Genomic DNA, 9,570 nt, shown 5'->3' on the forward strand with positions numbered 1-9,570 from the left:
ATTATTTATTTTATAATTGTCGCCGTATTCAGATATATCATATTGATGTCAGCATTATGTTATCCCTGTTCTCCTCATTGTTTATGTCTCTCATACTCAGTACATTATTCGCATCGACGTCCGTTCTTGACGCCGTGTTCATGCCCAGCGGGTAGGCGAGGAGCCGAGCTTGACCCGGATCTATAGTTCGATACCGACCGAGCACTCCATTGTTCGAGGTGCTTATGGCTATTCTTTTGTTGTATATATATGTACATCATCATAAGTATATATAAGTATATAACATGCCCCGGCCCTCTAGTGAGGGGCGCGGTGAACAATGCAGAGAAACGTGCACGAATACATGCCCCCCGCCCGGACGCATATATAAATATATAACATGAGTGGCTACAGCTCGCACGAGCAGAGTAGTGAGAAAACCATATGCAATACAAAACATACAACATTTTACAGAGACTCGAAGGCGTAGCACAGGTAACAGATCTCATAGCGGAACCTTTATAATAATCGAGCATAAGTCTTTCGGATGTCGAAATATTTCATATCAGAATAATCTTTCTGGAGCATTTGCAAATTCCAAAGTAGATCATCGACTCAAATAAATATATATAACGGTTATTCGTAGAAATTAGAAAGGTAACTAAAACTTTCCTTAGTTTTTATTTATTTCCAAAGTAGTTCAAACGGAATAATAGGAAAAATTTGGACAAAGTGGACCCACCTCGGTCAAATGAGGTGGCGTATGTAAGTTACGCATGTCAAACTTCATAACATCATTTAGGAGTATTTTGAGGTAATCGGATCTCATTTGCACAAGTTTTAGAGGTTAAACAATTTTTCTAACTATTCGCACAATAACCATTCAATTCTATTGAACGAAAAAGGGGCGTTCCTAGACGTAGATTCTGAAGAGTAGAGTTGTCCCCAAAGTTCAAATTCGAGCCTAGTACATCTAAGACATGCCAAGAGAAGAAATGGGAGAGCTTTACATACCTTTTATGCTCCTTACGCCTTTCCAAATTCACTTCCCGTTTCGCCAAAAATCTGCAAATGGTCACATTGACCGCTTACTATTCATGAGACTTACAATTTCCAAGCTTAACCAATATTGTTCTATAAAAATTTGGGCAGCATCTCCCCTATACATATAGCATCCCCGAGATGCAACTCGGCTCAAAATGATCAACAACAACCCAACAACAACACCAAGAACATCAACAACCACAACACAACACAATACAATACACAACTAGTCTTCTCTTAACATAATGCAATAACTTCCATCCCGACTTCAAATTTCAAATCAACACCATCATACTCACATTCATTACTAATCAAAATCATTACAATGCCATTCGGAAACATTTCATATCATTTCTACACTATATACACAAGATATACAAAATATACACACTTTCCACCAAAGCCATAGTTTATCCAATTCTTCTAATCTTTAACATACCCATTCGTAACACATTTCCATCTTCTAGTTCATCAACAATCATCATAATTTACACCTTAACAACTTAATTCCATAATGTCATAAAATCATAAGAAAACGACATAAGTTCCCATATTCCATTTCAATGCAACCTTACATCATTTTTCCTACATTTACAATGCAAGGATCACAACAACGCAATTAACATATTAAACAAAATTAATTCATTCCCATTTCTTCACTATGCACCACACGGCCAACACCCCATTTTCACTTCAACCAAATTCATTCAACTTTCACTTCCAATATAAAATCCACAATAACCACAACTAGAATATTACATAAAATTAACTCATCTTGGCTATACAATATCCACAAACACACGGCCACCTTCACACATACAAACACCATACAACTTCCATATTTTCATGAATTCTAACCATTTCTACATACTACAACATAAATGAATCCTTCATAACATATAAAAGGGAATGAATCCTTACCTTTTCCTCCAATCTTCTTTACTTGCCCAAGTTGTTAAAACGACAAAACCGGCGGTCTATCTTCCGAAATAACTACGCCACGTTGTAGAGGGACCTTGAATTAGTAGGAATTCAACAAGAAAATAATTTTAGAGGCAAGATTTCATGGGGGAAAATCCCCCCACCTTTGGCCGAATTCTTTTTTTTTTCTTCATCTTCTTTCTTTTTCTTTCTTTCTCCTACTCTCTTGAATTTTCCAAATGGCCATGTGATGAATTTTCATCCATGTGCCATATTTTAAAAGATGACTTGGGACATGGCCCACACCCATGTGCATGGCACATGCCCCCTAATTTTCCATATTCTTTCTTCTTTTTTTTTTTTCATGAACAAATAATTTGCCAATTCCAATTTTGCCCTTGGCCTTTCATAATATTTCCTTGAGCCACTTTGTGAATTTCCCATTTTACCCCTAGCCTTTCCTCATATTTCCACATCCAAAATTTTCATAACCAACTTATGTACCAAACAAAGTCAAATTATAATCTTATCCTTAACTTGTCACAATTATCTCAAATTATCCGAACGCGGAAAAATACGGGGTATAACATCCTTCCCCCCTTTAGAACATTCGTCCTCGAATGTTCAACTAATCGTATAGGGTCTTAAGGATCTCGAGGGGGGGGGGGTTTCATTCACTACCATGAGCCGCAATTTCATTTACCAATCCTACTTCTCTTTCATTTCCTCCTCAGGTTCGCCAGTCATTTCTCTTCTGTTATTATTCCGCCGCGGTGCCTTAACGAAAGCTGCATCTTTAGCACGCAACCTTCTTGCCTTACAATTAGTGTAATAAGGTCCAATGCGTCTTAAGTTAAGCTTTTCCTTCTTGTCGAATTTGGTTACGCCTTTTGTGAAACACATAAATTCGCCCGCTTTTGATAGCCGACTAATTCCGATCATTTGCTTAAATCGCCTTACAATCTCTCTTTATTCATCTTGTTACATTTCCAACGCCTTGCCTCGTGTCACTACCTTATCTTTAATTCGAACTCTGCTACTGTCCCTTGCACGACCTGCGTATTTAATCTTAATCACGCTCGTTCTCTTCTCCTGATTCGTACTATTTCAGATCTTACTCCCGTGCTCGCATTTGCTAGGAGTCTACTTTATCATTTTTCTTTTCCCCACTTTTCTTACTTTCTACCATAGGAAATTTTTCCAGTGCTAGCAACCATTCTACTGCCTACATCTTAACCTCTAATCCCGAATAGCCGTACTATCCTCCACGATGTCTCCGTGAGTTACTCGTTATTTTCCTTTATCATATTTCCTCTTAAAGTCTCCATTTCCTAGTATCACGTTATTCCGAATACTTACAATCAATCCTCAGCGCCATCTCGGTTATTACCCTGACTTCTATTCCTTTACTGCTGGTTCTTCGATCTCCCTAGCTTGTCTCAGCAACGAACTTCACCTGCGGCCCACGCATTTGTATCCAGGACATTATCGCGTCGATTGTCTTCGTCTTACACTTGTATCTCTCCCTCGCTTCCCCCCTTTAGGGGTGTAGTTATGCTATCTCCCAACTCTACTTTGCCCTAAATCCGTATTTCCAATCTTAATTAGATAGCGCACTTATTCCGACATTTTAATTCCTTTGCCTACCGTCTACTCGCTTTCTTTCTTTTCCCAAACATCGTAGTATTAAGACTTTCCAAGCTTAACTTGTAGTGAAAACAACATCAACTTGCCTCGTAACATTTACACTTTTATATATATATATATATATATATATATATTTCCATTTGAACCTTGTTGCTCCGTCCGATTGGTGCCTTCCATATACCGCCACATTGATTTCCGGAATACATATATCCACTGATCCAACCATGTGCAGGATATCCTGTGCATACCTATACGCACTTGTAGCCCCTACTATCTTGCTTACAAGATATCTCCAAACACTATTCCAATTCACCCTAGTTCTAGAGCCGCGTTGTACCTTTTTCTCCCTTTACCACCTAATTTGCCCCGTTCGCGCGACCTTCTTGGGTTTCGCCCACTCTCGACTTTAATTTTCCTTAGGTTCATTCTAGCTTCTCATTTACTTCTTGCGTCCGAATTTATAGAACTTTCAGAAAACTTCCCAGGGGGTCACCCATCCCAGGATTTCTCTCGCTTCAGCACGCTTAACTTTGAATCCTTGATGAAATACGATGCCTTAACGCCAGTATAATCGCGTCCACCTCACCGCATTACCTCCGTCACGTGATATGGAGTAAGTCGGAGTCTTAGCGGATTTCGAAGCGCTCTTATAGCATAATTACTATTTTACCCCTCCTTTGGTCCTCGGTATTCGCCTTTCCTCTGTGGATGTGATTACTTTTCGTCCTGAACCTTCAGGCCCCCAATGGCGACGAGCTCACTTTGATCGTCATTACTTATAGATGCCTGGTTACCGGCCCTTGAAATTCTGCTCCCATTTTACTCCGCCCTTCATCTTTTCTATTAGCGGGTTCTTCACACTCCCATCACTTATAGTATCCGTGTCCTTAGCTACACATGTCATGATCTATCATTATACTGTTATCTCGCTCTCTTCCTACTTTCTCCTTCCGATTATCCTTTCTTTTCTTACGTCCACTATCATTTCTACTATTGCATAACGCTTATTCCGAACTTTTCCTTTTCACACTTGCCCCTATATTATAGCTACGTGGATCATATCTTAACTTTGGCTATCTTCTCACTGGGCTTTACTTATTTTCATAACAATCCTCGTTATATTCACATCATATCGTATTCGTGCCCTATTCCTATTTCTTAACCTTTTTCTCTTTTCCGATCCACTTTACCCTTATCGTGCCACAGGCTGCCTTACCTATTCATTCGTACCCGTCACAGTTCTTTTCCCGGGGTCGGCCATACTCGTGACTTAGTCAAATCCTATCATTGTTATTGGCACAAACTTCCAAGACATATCACAAATCTATATCTCATTTCCACTTTATTTCTGGGAAAATTTCGGCAGAGTCTCCTCTGTAACTGTTACTATCCCAAAACCTGTACACAGAAATACCAGCAATGCCTCACAGGGCCAACATATATATACACATATCATATCATATCACAGCCTCACAGGGCTCCCAACATCACTGACAATACAAAAATAATGAACATACCTTGCGGGCTCAGCTCAAACTGCACCTATTACACTTTCTCGTTTACTTTCCCCTTTGATCTTTCGTTCGTATTCCAGTCGTACTTCTATTTCTTACCTGACATGTATCTTTCATACCGTCACTTACCTTCATGCTTTATAGCTTCCAATAGCACCAGTCGTTTTCTTCCGTCGATGCCATTTCTCTGCTAAAATCAGAGGTTAGCACAAATAATCTCATTTCCTATGACTTGGCTCTATGGCACGATCTAAGATATCAAAGAAGAGTAACCATCCTAAATGCCCGTAGCCTCCTGTTTATAAATGTGGCGCGCTTCACACCATAAACGGACTCTACCGGACACGACTTTGCGTACAACCCCAAGACGAACCGCTCTGATACCAATTTGTCACACCCTAATTTCCGTTAGGGCGTGATGGGCACCCGACCCTTATTTAGGGCCGAGCGAACCCGCGGACTCCCATAATAGTCATACTCACACTGGTTCTCAAATCATGACACGAATATACATAACAAAAATTTATCGCAGAAATAATGTGCTTTTCGTTTTTCCTTGAATCAAATAAAATCTTGCAACATATGAAACTTATAACACAACGCATAATAGTATACCGGCTTACATAGCCATTTACATAACCGACATCTCATACCCACAACACTGTCTGCAAAGTCTCTAACCCGAACATGAAACCATGACATGATAATCGACTCGGCGGCCTCCGAAGAAATGGAGCTCGCTAAATCCGCTGGAACGTCTTCTACTAAAATCTTCAGCTCACCTGGGAGTACCTGCGTGGCATGAAACGCAGCCCCCGAAAAAAAAAGGGGGTCAGTACGGAAGGTGTACTGAGTATGTAAAGCAGTAAATACAGTAACTGAATCATACGGAAATAAAGAGGACAAAATGGTAATACGAAAGAATCGAACTCATAAAACTTACCTTGAACGTAAATCATGCTTGTCAAAAATCATTAATGGGCTGGATATCGTATTTAAAGAAATCATCATGAACATATGCATACATAACATGCCCCGGCCCTCTAGTGAGGGACGCGGTAAATAAAATCATCATGCATATATATGTAACGTGCCCCGGCCCTCTAGTGAGGGACGCGGTGAAAGGAATCATCATATGCCATCCTGGCCACCTCCCCGTCATCACATCATCATCATAAGTATATATAAGTATATAACATGCCCCGGCCCTCTAGTGAGGGGCGCGGTGAACAATGCAGAGAAACGTGCACGAATACATGCCCTGGCCCGGGACGCAGTGAAAGAGTGGCTACAGCTCGCACGAGCAGAGTAGTGAGAAAACCATATGCAATACAAAACATACAACATTTTACAGAGACTCGAAGGCGTAGCACAGGTAACAGATCTCATAGCGGAACCTTTATAATAATCAGAGCATAAGTCTTTCGGATGTCGAAATATTTCATATCAGAATAATCTTTCTGGAGCATTTGCAAATTCCAAAGTAGATCATCGTACTCAAATAAATATATATAACGCTTATTCCGTAGAAATTAGAAAGGTAACTAAAACTTTCCTTAGTTTTTATTTATTTCCAAAGTAGTTCAAACGGAATAATAGGAAAAATTTGGACAAAGTGGACCCACCTCGGTCAAATGAGGTGGCGTATGTAAGTTACGCATGTCAAACTTCATAACATCATTTAGGAGTATTTTGAGGTAATCGGATCTCATTTGCACAAGTTTTAGAGGTTAAACAATTTTTCTAACTATTCGCACAATAACCATTCAATTCTATTGAACGAAAAAGGGCGTTCCTAGACGTAGATTCGAAGAGTAGAGTTGTCCCCAAAGTTCAAATTCGAGCCTAGTACATCTAAGACATGCCAAGAGAAGAAATGGGAGAGCTTTACATACCTTTTATGCTCCTTACGCCTTTCCAAATTCACTTCCCGTTTCGCCAAAAATCTGCAAATGGTCACATTGACCGCTTACTATTCATGAGACTTACAATTTCCAAGCTTAACCAATATTGTTCTATAAAAATTTGGGCAGCATCTCCCTATACATATAGCATCCCCGAGATGCAACTCGGCTCAAAATGATCAACAACAACCCAACAACAACACCAAGAACATCAACAACCACAACACAACACAATACAATACACAACTAGTCTTCTCTTAACATAATGCAATAACTTCCATCCCGACTTCAAATTTCAAATCAACACCATCATACTCACATTCATTACTAATCAAAATCATTACAATGCCATTCGGAAACATTTCATATCATTTCTACACTATATACACAAGATATACAAAATATACACACTTTCCACCAAAGCCATAGTTTATCCAATTCTTCTAATCTTTAACATACCCATTCGTAACACATTTCCATCTTCTAGTTCATCAACAATCATCATAATTTACACCTTAACAACTTAATTCCATAATGTCATAAAATCATAAGAAAACGACATAAGTTCCCATATTCCATTTCAATGCAACCTTACATCATTTTTCCTACATTTACAATGCAAGGATCACAACAACGCAATTAACATATTAAACAAAATTAATTCATTCCCATTTCTTCACTATGCACCACACGGCCAACACCCCATTTTCACTTCAACCAAATTCATTCAACTTTCACTTCCAATATAAAATCCACAATAACCACAACTAGAATATTACATAAAATTAACTCATCTTGGCTATACAATATCCACAAACACACGGCCACCTTCACACATACAAACACCATACAACTTCCATATTTTCATGAATTCTAACCATTTCTACATACTACAACATAAATGAATCCTTCATAACATATAAAAGGGAATGAATCCTTACCTTTTCCTCCAATCTTCTTTACTTGCCCAAGTTGTTAAAACGACAAAACCGGCGGTCTATCTTCCGAAATAACTACGCCACGTTGTAGAGGGACCTTGAATTAGTAGGAATTCAACAAGAAAATAATTTTAGAGGCAAGATTTCATGGGGAAAATCCCCCCACCTTTGGCCGAATTCTTTTTTTTTTCTTCATCTTCTTTCTTTTTCTTTCTTTCTCCTACTCTCTTGAATTTTCCAAATGGCCATGTGATGAATTTTCATCCATGTGCCATATTTTAAAAGATGACTTGGGACATGGCCCACACCCATGTGCATGGCACATGCCCCCTAATTTTCCATATTCTTTCTTCTTTTTCTTTTTTTTTTCATGAACAAATAATTTGCCAATTCCAATTTTGCCCTTGGCCTTTCATAATATTTCCTTGAGCCACTTTGTGAATTTCCCATTTTACCCCTAGCCTTTCCTCATATTTCCACATCCAAAATTTTCATAACCAACTTATGTACCAAACAAAGTCAAATTATAATCTTATCCTTAACTTGTCACAATTATCTCAAATTATCCGAACAATGTAAAATCAAACATCTAATGTGGAAAATGGTCCTAAATACTGCAAGAAGAAGTATCAATATGTGAACAAGTGGAAAATGGTCGAGGTGGGAAACAAAGAGTGGAACAACCAATATTTGGCTTGATAATTGGACCAAATTGGGTGCTCTACATTACGTATTACCTGATATTCCAATTGATGAATCTTTGAAAGATGTTAAAGACCTGATAGGAGGTAATGAATAGAATGTTAGCAGATTACAACAGCTTTTTCTAGCTGATGTATTAGAGTATATTCTAGAGGATTTAGAGCTGAGAGAAATTTCAGATCAGTGGGATAAACCTTGGTGGATGATGACTAGCACTGGTAAATTCACAGTTTCTAGTGCATGGGACCTACTTAGACAAAGAGGTCATGTTTCTGAGGACTATAAGAACATATGGCTGAAAGGTCTTCCTTTTAAGATCTCATTCTGCTTATAGAGGTTATGGAAATTCAAGTTACCTGTGGATGAAGTTCTAGCAACTATTGGAATTAATATACTTTCTAGATGCTACTGTTGCATAGAACCTAGGCAGGAGAAAATAGACCATCTGTTTCTAAAAGGAGATTATGCTACAACTGTATGGAACTGGTTCAGCAGTGCTGCAAGAATATTGATGAATTGCTGTCAAGTGAAACATGCAGTGAAATTATGGTGGAATGCAAAGTGTCATTATAAGTTGAGACCAATACAAAAGGCAGTTCCTGCAATCATTCTTTGGCAGATCTGGAAGTGGAGAAACACAAGGTTGCATGGGGGCAATATGTCAATGTATAAAGTTCTGCATGAGATCAATCAAAATATTCATCTGCTATGCAGGATAAGATTTCCTTCAATGCAGAATATACCACACAAATGGCCTGATATCATTGACTATTTTGAATCATTTAGACCTGTTATCAGAACACTTGTAGTGAAATGGCAATTACCAGCAAGGGGTTGGTTCAAATATAACACAGATGGTGCTGCTAGAGGAAATCCAGGCCCTAGTTCCATTGACTTTTATGTTAGAAATGAGGAGGGTAA

Source organism: Lycium ferocissimum, chromosome 9 (genome assembly GCF_029784015.1).
Source record: "Lycium ferocissimum isolate CSIRO_LF1 chromosome 9, AGI_CSIRO_Lferr_CH_V1, whole genome shotgun sequence".
NCBI lineage: Eukaryota > Viridiplantae > Streptophyta > Magnoliopsida > Solanales > Solanaceae > Lycium > Lycium ferocissimum.